This window comes from Gossypium hirsutum, chromosome D13 (genome assembly GCF_007990345.1).
Source record: "Gossypium hirsutum isolate 1008001.06 chromosome D13, Gossypium_hirsutum_v2.1, whole genome shotgun sequence".
In the NCBI taxonomy this organism is placed as follows: Eukaryota; Viridiplantae; Streptophyta; class Magnoliopsida; order Malvales; family Malvaceae; genus Gossypium; species Gossypium hirsutum.
In genome coordinates, this window is record NC_053449.1 from 12,853,407 (window position 1) to 12,864,419 (window position 11,013).

Consider the following 11,013-nt stretch of genomic DNA (forward strand, 5'->3'; position numbering starts at 1 on the left):
CATGTCTTTATAATAACATCCAAGTCCTATACTCATAAGAAGAAATTAATTAACTAGATATAAAGATTGCTTCATTTTTCTCCTTTTTGTTTTTTTTAAATCGTCATGTTTTTGCAAATGAGAAATAAAAACAAAAAAAAAATGAAGCTCATTTAATGGTGTAATTAATGAAGTTTGAATTTAATACCTCGGATTCGCTATCCAGTTTCAGCTTGTTAACCAGATACTTCATTACTGACGCTACTGTCATCTTTCTGTCCCTAAAACAAGTTCAAAAATCAAAACACGCCATAATAGTTAATTTTTGGGAAATTATTTATTTTAAATTTATTTAGTGTATTTGATATATTATTTTTTAAAATTTATTTTATTTAATAAAATATTTTCAAAAAAAATTGGATCGAGCCGAGTCGAACCTACCAATTGAGCCTAAAATTTTGGTTGGACCTGACCCGACCCAACCCACAGACACTTTTAGTCGAGACATACGGGCGGACACTCCCATATCATTAGTGAATACCTAACCATGGCGAACAACATTTCCAAGCACACTCCAACATCGGGCGAACTCTAATATCAAGAGGATACCTTCTTTCTTAACATTAAGCGAATACTTCCATCTTTACACCAACGAGATCATTAATCTTAACAGAGCTGACACTTCCCAATCAAATACAATCTTTTCTAACACATACTTTTGCATTTCAGACATCTAATCAAGCTAAATCATACACCCCTTCATTATGGAGGACTCTATACGCCAAATATCAATTCTTCACAAATATGCTACATTTCAACACAAAAAATAGGGATTAGAACTTATCACTTAACATTCAATTTTTCTTTTTTTCATCAAATATACACAACATAACACATACAGGGTCATATTAACTTACGCTTTTCAAATCCTTCCTTGGTTTAAACCTCGGATCCTACAATCACATATCAAAATAAATATCACATTCCTTAACATTTCGAACACATGTTTGTTCTCGTGAGTTTAGGGCTCTTTGCCATGGTTCACAACTAATACGCCTTATCAATCCTAGCACTCACGCCAAGTGGTTAGTAACTAACATACCCTACTAATGGCCGCCAACCTAGTTAACAACTAACTCGTCCTACCAGTGGCCCAACATAAACACCAATCTGGTTAGCAACTAGCATACCCTACTAGTGGTCTAGCACATTTTCCATTATGGTTTGCAACTAACATGCCCTACCAATGGCTCTTCATATCTGGATACCGAGTTTATACCCTTAAGGAATTCGTATCCATTTCATGCCACAAACACGCACACATAGAGGATTACACGCAACAGATTCACAAAGTTCCATGCATGTTAGATACTTACGGATAAATCCAACGAGGTTTGTTACACTATCTCTATTGCTATACGCACAACCATTTCTTATTGATTGATCACTTGTTGATTCCTCTCCATCGTAGAACTCTTTCTTAAGCAAGATACCAGGTTATAACATATCAAAAGAAGAGGGAAAAAGAACCCTCTAAAAAAGTTTCATTGATATATATATAACTTACACAACTCTCATACAACTTAAACGTGGCTAACATGCAAAGCCAACTCATACTCTATTGTGGCTAACATAATCATTTTTAACATCTCACACAATAAAATAATCACAAACTTTATTTAATTTCTAACTGGGTCCTAATAAGAACTTAACTAAAACTACATTCTAAACACATGTTTCTAAACAGAAAGCAATCTGGTCCACAATCCCACAATCCACTACTGGCGTATACTAACAGAAGGATCTATCACACATTTTACCAAAAAAGACACTAATTGACGAGTTCCTCCCAACAACCATGCTAAGACACAAAACCAAAAACTTAACGCTTTGCCAAAAGGCTAACCTTTCAAAAAAATCAAGAAAGACCTACCAGTTTAATCTAACACTCTGCCAATCATGGCATATCAAACAATACAAAATACAACATTAGTATAAAGGACACAACTCAGCATTTCCTTAGCTTGATCTTAACCAACTATTTTCCCAAACAATTCACCAATGCAGGACTACGTTAGGCAGGGTATTACAATTAGAATATACAATTTTATTTCATTTTCAAGACAAGTAAATCAATTCAAAATTTACTCTTTTTACAATTTAGTCCTCATCTATATAGAACTAACTATCATCAAATTTTCACTTAACATTTATAATATCGACATTTAACATTTCACTTAAATGCTTCATATTAAAATATATTTCTCCTATCTAACCTTTACACTCTTTGCAATTTAACCTCTTTTTTTTTCTCCAAATTCACTATACATACCCTTTTCAAATCATCCTAAGAAATTCAACTTCACCATCAAATAATTTCATAGTTCAAATCATCATTTTCATATGCAAATAAATGTCATGAATATTACTAAACTAATTTATCAAGTTTCCATTTAGGGTTTAATCAGATAAAGCAAAATTCTTGATCTAGTTACAATTTAATACTTGGATCAGTTATTTTATTCTTTCTTCATTCGTTTACAACTCCCTTGTCTTTATCTCCAATTTGATATTCATTTCTTATTTGTTTCTATTCAATAACACAACACACATATGCAATATTTAACATTAGAACCATAATCACATACTAGTTCCATGCTTTTTTAATGAGATAAACATGAAATCCCTTAAGAAAACCTCATCATCTTACCTTAACCTTTCTCAAATCCTTAACTTTTTCTCTCTCTCCACAAATATGAATTTTAGCTAACTTCACCAAAACTTAGTTTACCATGAAGTTGTTCTTGTGACTTCACTAAAATTTATAGAAGAAATTTGGAAGTTAAAGCTTAGGAAAGATGAAAATGGTAGAAACGGACTAAATGGAAAAAAATGAAAAATGAAATAAAAATGGAGACGAGAAAGACGTGAGAGAGAGATAATGAAGATGATAATAAAAGCTTTTCTACATCTTTCTACGTAGAAAAGTCTCTCTTTTTTTCTTAATATTTAATTAAGAAAATATCTAATCATCATCATGCCATACAAATGGTGCCTATTCACTGCCAATCTTATCCACTCTTTTTTGTACTTTCTTGGTATTATGGCACTTTTAGTCCTTCTTCTATTTCCCATCAATCTAATCTCGTCATTTCTTATTTTTAATTTTTATAATATTGCCTAATACTTCTCACTTGTTTACGATTTAGTCAGTACTCCAGATTAATTTCTCTAAATCCAAAAGTATATTTAATCTCTTATAATACCCAACAACTTTATCCACTAATATTAAATTTTCTATTTTATCTACTTCGAAAAATTTTAACACATGCAAACCCGAAATGTCATTGTTCTTATTTAAGAGGTGTTAGGGATATTACAACATGTTAGGACTAAGTTGAAAAGTAAAGAAAAGTGTTGGAATTGATTACAAATTTAACTAAGCTTAATAGTTAGTTTTGTGACATTAGAGACTAAATTGAATAAATTGAAAATTTTTAAGAAAGTATGCTATAAATTAAAAGTACAAGGTTTCAAATGAAAAGATATGAAATCAGATCTTGATACGATGTTAAATATAAAAAAATATGAGTATATCATATCTAGAGACTAAGGTTACGGAGCATTACAATACAACTCGAAACATTTAACTTTAATATAAAAAATAATGCAAATTAAAATTTTAAATTTAAAAACTTCACTTAACTATAGTAAAAAAATACACTTATGGGCCTTAAATCGAGCCTACGAGACCTTAAAAATAGTTTAGAAATATTCAGGGATCATTTTGAAACAAAACAGAAAATTTTGGAAACAAAGGTCACACGGCCGTGTCACATAGCCCAAAACCTGTGGGCTTTCGCAGAATGGACACACAGCCATGTCCCAGCCCGTATGCCTGCTCGTATGAGTAATCGAAATAGGATCACACGGTCGTCTCCCAAGCTGTGAGAAAACCTGCACCTAAAATGATAATGACACATGACCGTGTGGGGTGGTCGTGTATGGCACACGGTCGTGTGACAACCCGTGTCTCAGGCCGTGTGCTCCCAAAAAGACCCCTAAACAAAGCAATTCATCACCCCTTTCTTTCACACCAAGCCAAACCATTTCCACATATATTTATATACTTTAAACAAGTTTAAGCTTGCCCAAAAACATGCCAAAATCATTCAACTTATGCCTAACCATTATGCCATCATTTGACACCATAATTCATATACCAAAACTACTTAAAAACCAAGTTACACTTCCACACTTTAAACATATAGCATTTATACCTAAAGGGTCATTTCATCTCAATTTATACCACCATAACTTCCCACTTTAGATAAGCATAACCAAAATGACCAACCAAAACCATTTATACAAGTAGGTACAAGTAAGACCAAAACACACCATATTGACAAACAAGTTTAAAGCACATATTACATGTCATTTATAGCCATTTCAAAAAATAACCAAAATCTACCAAAATGATGGATGGATAGTGCAAGTGTGCTACGACGAGATTCCAACCGGTCGAGCTTTCTGATGACCTATAAGACGAAGAAAACAACTACATAAGCAACTAGTGCTTAGTAAGCTCATATAATCTTAAACTTTAACTTACCAAATAGGATGTAACTTAACCATTTTACAAGATAACTCAATATCTACACATAAAATATCTCACACGGTTAGTGAGTTCATAAATAATGCATGTAACTTTATTGTGTTTTCAAACATATACCAAAAAACATATTTGGTATATAACTCAACCATCACATATTCGTTTAACATTTAATAGCTTTATTTCAAGAATTCATTTCAATTATACCATTTTACACATTTATATTACAACCAAAACTACGTATAAACACTTCATATAACCGCTTCATATTCTATTTCCATATAAACATTTCATTTTGTCATTTTGTAAAACCATTTAATACATAATCATTATGTATAAATTCATTTATTAGACATGTACATATATTACTATCCTATACAACACAAACCTCATAAGGTTAGTTTATGTAACAATGAAATATACAATTTCCAACATATCATAGAACATATAATAATAAACATGCCAAGTACATATTCCATTTATCACGTAACAGATAAGCATCACTTTTTCATTTAAAGGGTTCATACCAACATATTAAAACTCACATGTATAGATCATATAAATTTTTATATATGTATACCTTTGTTTAAGCCTTTTTTTTTTCCTGTTGAACCAAAATGAAACAACTTCCAGGTCAGTGAACATTTAAACATACAGATATTCAAAATTCGTAGTTCGTAATTCGCTTACTTCAATGTAACAATTTCGTATCAAATAAACTTTACTCTTCCGATTGATCTTTGTAAAAGTATTCAATAAATATGTCTAGAAACAGATAATGCTCATAAAAGCTAATCAAAAACACATTAAATGTGTCAGGTTACCCGTCTGGGCCAAACCAATAACAACACAGATAAACTAGCTTGGCCAGGGCTAGTATACATGTAAAACGACAACGAATTGCCAACCTAGGCTAAATCTGAGTCATGTGTAATATCTGAGTCTGCAATGCATGTAGGTACTAAATCCAGATGAGAATTTCAGACAGAAATCTGATATATGAAACTTTTAATCTATCAATCAAAATTATTTCAGAAATCCAATCATTTTCACATGAACAAATTTCATTTCCGTAGCGTTAAAATGTATAAATATATATCATTAAAAACATTTAATAATTAATTATAACCAAATAAAATAGTATGAACTTACCTAGACAAAAGCAGTTGCGAAAACAAGGCTGACGACGGATCCATTAATTTAACTTTTTGACGACTCGAGTCTGATTGTTTCGTTCCTTGAGCTAAATAATATTTTTTGTTCAATTAATCCATTCAAAATCTCAAATAATTGAACTTAAGCTTATAATCCCTTTTAGTATAAATTTACAAAATTACCCCAAAACTCTACACTATATGCAATTTAATCCATAAACCCGAAATTTACAAATTAACCACATGTAGATAAAAACTCATGCTAGATGATTTATATATAGTCCCTAATCAGCCCACATTTATCACAATTTTGCAAAAAATTCCAAGAATTTTTAACAACCAAGCTTAAAAATTACAAAAAAATTACTTTACAAAATAGTCATTTTTAACAACCAAGCTTAATAATCTATCATTAAACTTCAAAAACACTTTAATTTCATCAATGATATAATTTAAAACATTTAAAATTTTTACAAATTAACCCTCGGGTTAGCTAGATTAAGCTACAACGATGTAAAAAACATAAAAATCACTAACAACAGGATGAAAAATACATACCATGCATGCAATTTAAAGCTTGGCCAAAATTAATCTTCTTCATCCATGGTGCAATCAGTTTTGAACAAAATAAAACAAGAAAAAAGATGATGTTTTCATCTTTTATTTCATTTTTACTTATTTACCAAATTACCATTTTAATCATTAAATTAATAAAAAATTACAATTACACGAAACCAAACTATCCACCCACTAAAAAAGATTTCTAATTTCTAATTATAACCATCTAATCATGCTTATATAATCATTTAACTCCTTTAAATTAATAGCGATTAACTTTTACATGTTTTATGATTTACTCCATTTTCTTTAATTAACAATTAAATCACAAAAATTTCTGGACCAAATTTTAATACACCAATATAACAACTCTATAAATATTTTATTTCAGTTTATATAAACGAGGTACTGATACCTCATTTTCTAAAACCACTTGACTTTAGGGACATACCACTTGAACCTAATTGTTCGTTCAATTAACTAAAATCATTAAATAAAATTTCAACGTAATTCAATGTTTGACTCGTAAATATTAAATAATAATATTTATGGATTCACTCATCGAATTTATGGCCCGAAACTACTGTTTCCGACACTATTGAAAAATGGGTTGTTACAAAGCTAGTTCCAAGTGAAATCTACCCCATAGTAGAGGTTTGAAACTCAAATGGTGGATCAGGTAACAGCTTGTTGGGTACCATTGATCTAAATGGTTCAATACGATTGGATCATTTCACACTTTCCAAAACTAAGGATTTGAATATATACGCAGAGGGCAGATTACAATAGAGAAATCCAAACAATGTTGCAACTCGAATACAGGGCAAGGGTAAAAAGGTCAAACCAAAGTTAAACCACCCAAGCGTTGTGGCCCTGTTCCATAAGGTCATACCGTCAGCCAAAAATACGACGTGTTAACAAGCTAGAATGAATTCAAAAAGGATATGTAAGATAGGAATTGAAATGAAAAAGATATAGAATACGAATTGTGAAAAGGAATGTGGGAATCCGCAGGGAGTGATAAATCATCTGAAATCCACCAGAGTCAATCAATGAATGTAAGCCGCCCAGGTAGTAATCACTCAACAATCACTCCGCCATTAGAGTTAGGCAAACATTAATAGGGTGTGTGTATAGTTCTTTTCTATTTGAAACCCTTTGCAATAGAGGGATTATTTTCAAGTATGATAGTAAAGAAATTCACTAAGTTCATACAAACTTACAAGGGTATTGACCTATGGTTGCAGGATTCCGGGAGCAAAGAAATTGATGAGGGGCTAGCTAGACTGTGTTAGATCGAAGATTGTCGTCGTGTTGGTATCATGCACATAGAAAAGGGGTACTTTCAGAGACCTAGACTCGGGGCTGAGATATTGTAATCGAATAACTTATTAGAGTCATAGATCTTTTGAGTTAGTAAACTTTTATTCCAATTTAAGATTTATGTTGTAAGAATTATTACTTAAGAAGGTAAATAACTTCATCTCTAAAATAGTTAAGTTTTAAATTTGAGGTTAGTACCGTTCCCGTTACAATTGTGACAATCTGTACCTAGATTCGATGAATGGCTCGGTGAAGGGTGTTACAAGGAGAGTCCCAATGTGTGTGCCATGTGTGCCACCCACTACATTGAGTCCCAAAGGACTTTACGTTTTCAATTCAAATATTAGTTCTCTTTCTTCTTCTAGTAGAACTCTTGTAATTTTTCCCTTATAAAGGGACTATGTGGTTGCTAAAAATACAACACATACATACAATGATGCTCTACTGAATTTTAATGAAATTTTTTGTAACATCTCAAATCTGGCGAATCTGGGAAAAAGGCAAATAGTTGTGAAGGTTATCTGTTTTAGTGCACTTTGGTGGTTACTACGTCAATTTGTAAGCTTCTGGCGAAATGATGTTTGGAGCATAGAGTATCCGCCCAAAGTGGTATATCAAGATTTAATTCTCGCACTATTCTTCAACTGAAGAATGAGTATGGCAAGCAAAAAGTACACATTATAATGTTGGTTGAGCATGATACGTCTACTAAGCAAATGTTACAATCGTAAAGGATTGAAATGTCTCTATGGCCACACCCAATTTGTTCGAACGATGTGTATGTGAGGTTCTTTAATGTGATTGGTTGTGGGTCAACTAAATGGTTTGACCGGTCAAATAACATCGACATTGGATTTCTTTTATATTTTCTTCTATTATAGTAAGACGTTGAGGGACAACTTCTATATGTATTTGACATTTGTTAAGGTCCATTAAGAGGTATTTGGTGTATATATATGGTGAGGAGGGATCATATGAACAGTATTTCTTCTTTACTTCCTTCAATATTACACTCGGGCCATTCTTCTTAAACTTAAATGTTCTCTTATTGTTTATTAAGCTCAAAGTTAAGGTTTTGAGTTAAATAATGGATATTCTACCTCCTGGCAAGTCTGATAGCTCTACATGTTAAGTTTTTGAAAGAATAAGGCTATTAAGAAGTAAATAAACAGTAAGTTATGAACTAGAGACCCTGCATGGGGGTCGTCAGTATTTGAGATGTTTGTAATTTGTCTGTAATTGGATTTTAATAGTGGTTTCGTGTTCTTTAAGTAGTTATTGTTGTTGACTTAATAAGGATGTTCAAGGTAGGAACTCCAAGCTACAGTAGATGAATCTCTACCTTAGCTCATGCATGTGAACTATTTCAGTAGAGTTATATATGATGATAACATCTTAAAGAATTGGTAAGTGTGTATGCAAAGTATTGTAAATATTTTGCATGTATAAAGATGATGTATGAAGTACTGTTTGAATAAGAAGTTAAATGGTAAGTATGCATGTGAAATCTGATAGGAGAAATTAAGAACCAACTAGGTATGTGAACAAATCTAGGTAAGTAAATTTTGAGTAAAACACCCTTGTGATGCCTCTGGTAGGGCAGTTATACTGCTAACCAGACTGGCAGATCACGATATAAAGATACATGCAAGTAAAATACTTATGGTGTTGCCTATAGTAAGATAAAGACTGGACTACTAGATCACGACCTGAGGATGTGTAAGTCTATGTGGCTGAGACCCATCGCACAATATGATAATAAGAATACTCATGGTGATGCCTTCTGTAACATCCCCAAAATTTTCAAAACCTTAAACAGTGATAAATATATAATAAATTTGTCAAAATTTTGAGAAAGTCAGAAATTGGAAATTAGACAGGTGCCAAAGGTATTTGGAAAAGTATAAATATTAAGATAAATTAATTCGGGGTACTGATTAATGTAAGAGAATGGAAAGTATTGGGACAAAGAGAAAATTGGGTGTAGAAAGGATTAAATTAAATTGATGAAAAAGGAGGGACTAGAAGTGGAAATTTACCATAAGGAGAAATGAACCATCCATGAAATTGTAGAAAAATGAATGGGTAAAATGGTAATTATTGGAAAAAGATAATTATGAAAGGTAATGGTTAAGGATAAATAGTAAAAAGTGTGAATAATGAGGATAAAATGGTAAATAAAATAAAAACGAGATTTTTAATGGAAGAAACTAGAAAAAAAATGAGAGAAAGGATGAAGCCATATTAAGTCTCACGTTAGCCACTATCCCCACCATTTCTAACTTTTATTTTTCTTCCAATTTATTCATTTTCACCAAAAACAAACCAATTAAGCTAGTTTCTTCCAAAATTCTTTAAGATTAGTGAGTAAAATCAGTAGAAAAGTGTAGTAACTACCCAATCATTAAAACAAATGCATCCATACTTGTTTCGGAGGAGAGAGAGAATAGGAATTTGTGTTGAATACAAGAGATTAAGTTAAGAAAGTTAAACTTCTCTTGAAGTCCATGTTAGTTTTGGTTTTAAAACATAGACTATGATATGTTAGAATGATTTTAATGTGAAAATATTGTGTATTTTTATATAGAAAAATGAAGGAAGTTAAGAACAAATAGAGGGATAAAGTAAAAAAGTGGACAAAGGGAGAAGAAGAAGAAAAAAAGAGTTTAATTTCAAGCCTTGAATTGTAAGTACAACTAGAACCTTACTTGTTTTGATTATGTAGTTAATTGTTAGGATGAATATAAGTTTAATATGATATTTATAATTTCATATACTAAATAAGTGAAAAATAATGCATGATAATGATTAAGTATAATAAATAATAAATGAATTATGTTTATTAATTAATATGTGATAAAAATGAAAAAAAAAGTGAGAAATAAATTATAAAGTGAATAGAAAGATTAAATTGTAAAAGATGACAAGGTTGATAGAATCATAATTATTATAAGCCAGTGTATATATGTGTAAAGTAAAATAATTTTATATATATATGAGTAATGTGATAAATGGTATGGTAAAGTTATGAAAGTGTAGAATAAAAAAAATTAGTTTGTTACGAGGGTAAAATAATAAGTAAAAAGAATTAACAAGGATTAGTGATGAATTATGTAAATTATATTAATTGGTGAAATATGTTACATGTATTAAAAAGAATTGTAAATTCTATTTGTAGATTTGATGCCTCAAGGACAAAATTTAGAAACAAGTAAAAATAACATATGAATGTGATAATAAGGTATTGTGGTGGAATGTGAAAATTAAATAGAGAAATGAAATATGTTATATACAAAATTGAAAGAAAAGATATTGTTACATGAAACGTTGTAATGAGGACTAAAAAATATATGTAAAAGTGACTTGTAAAATGTAATATAAGAATTA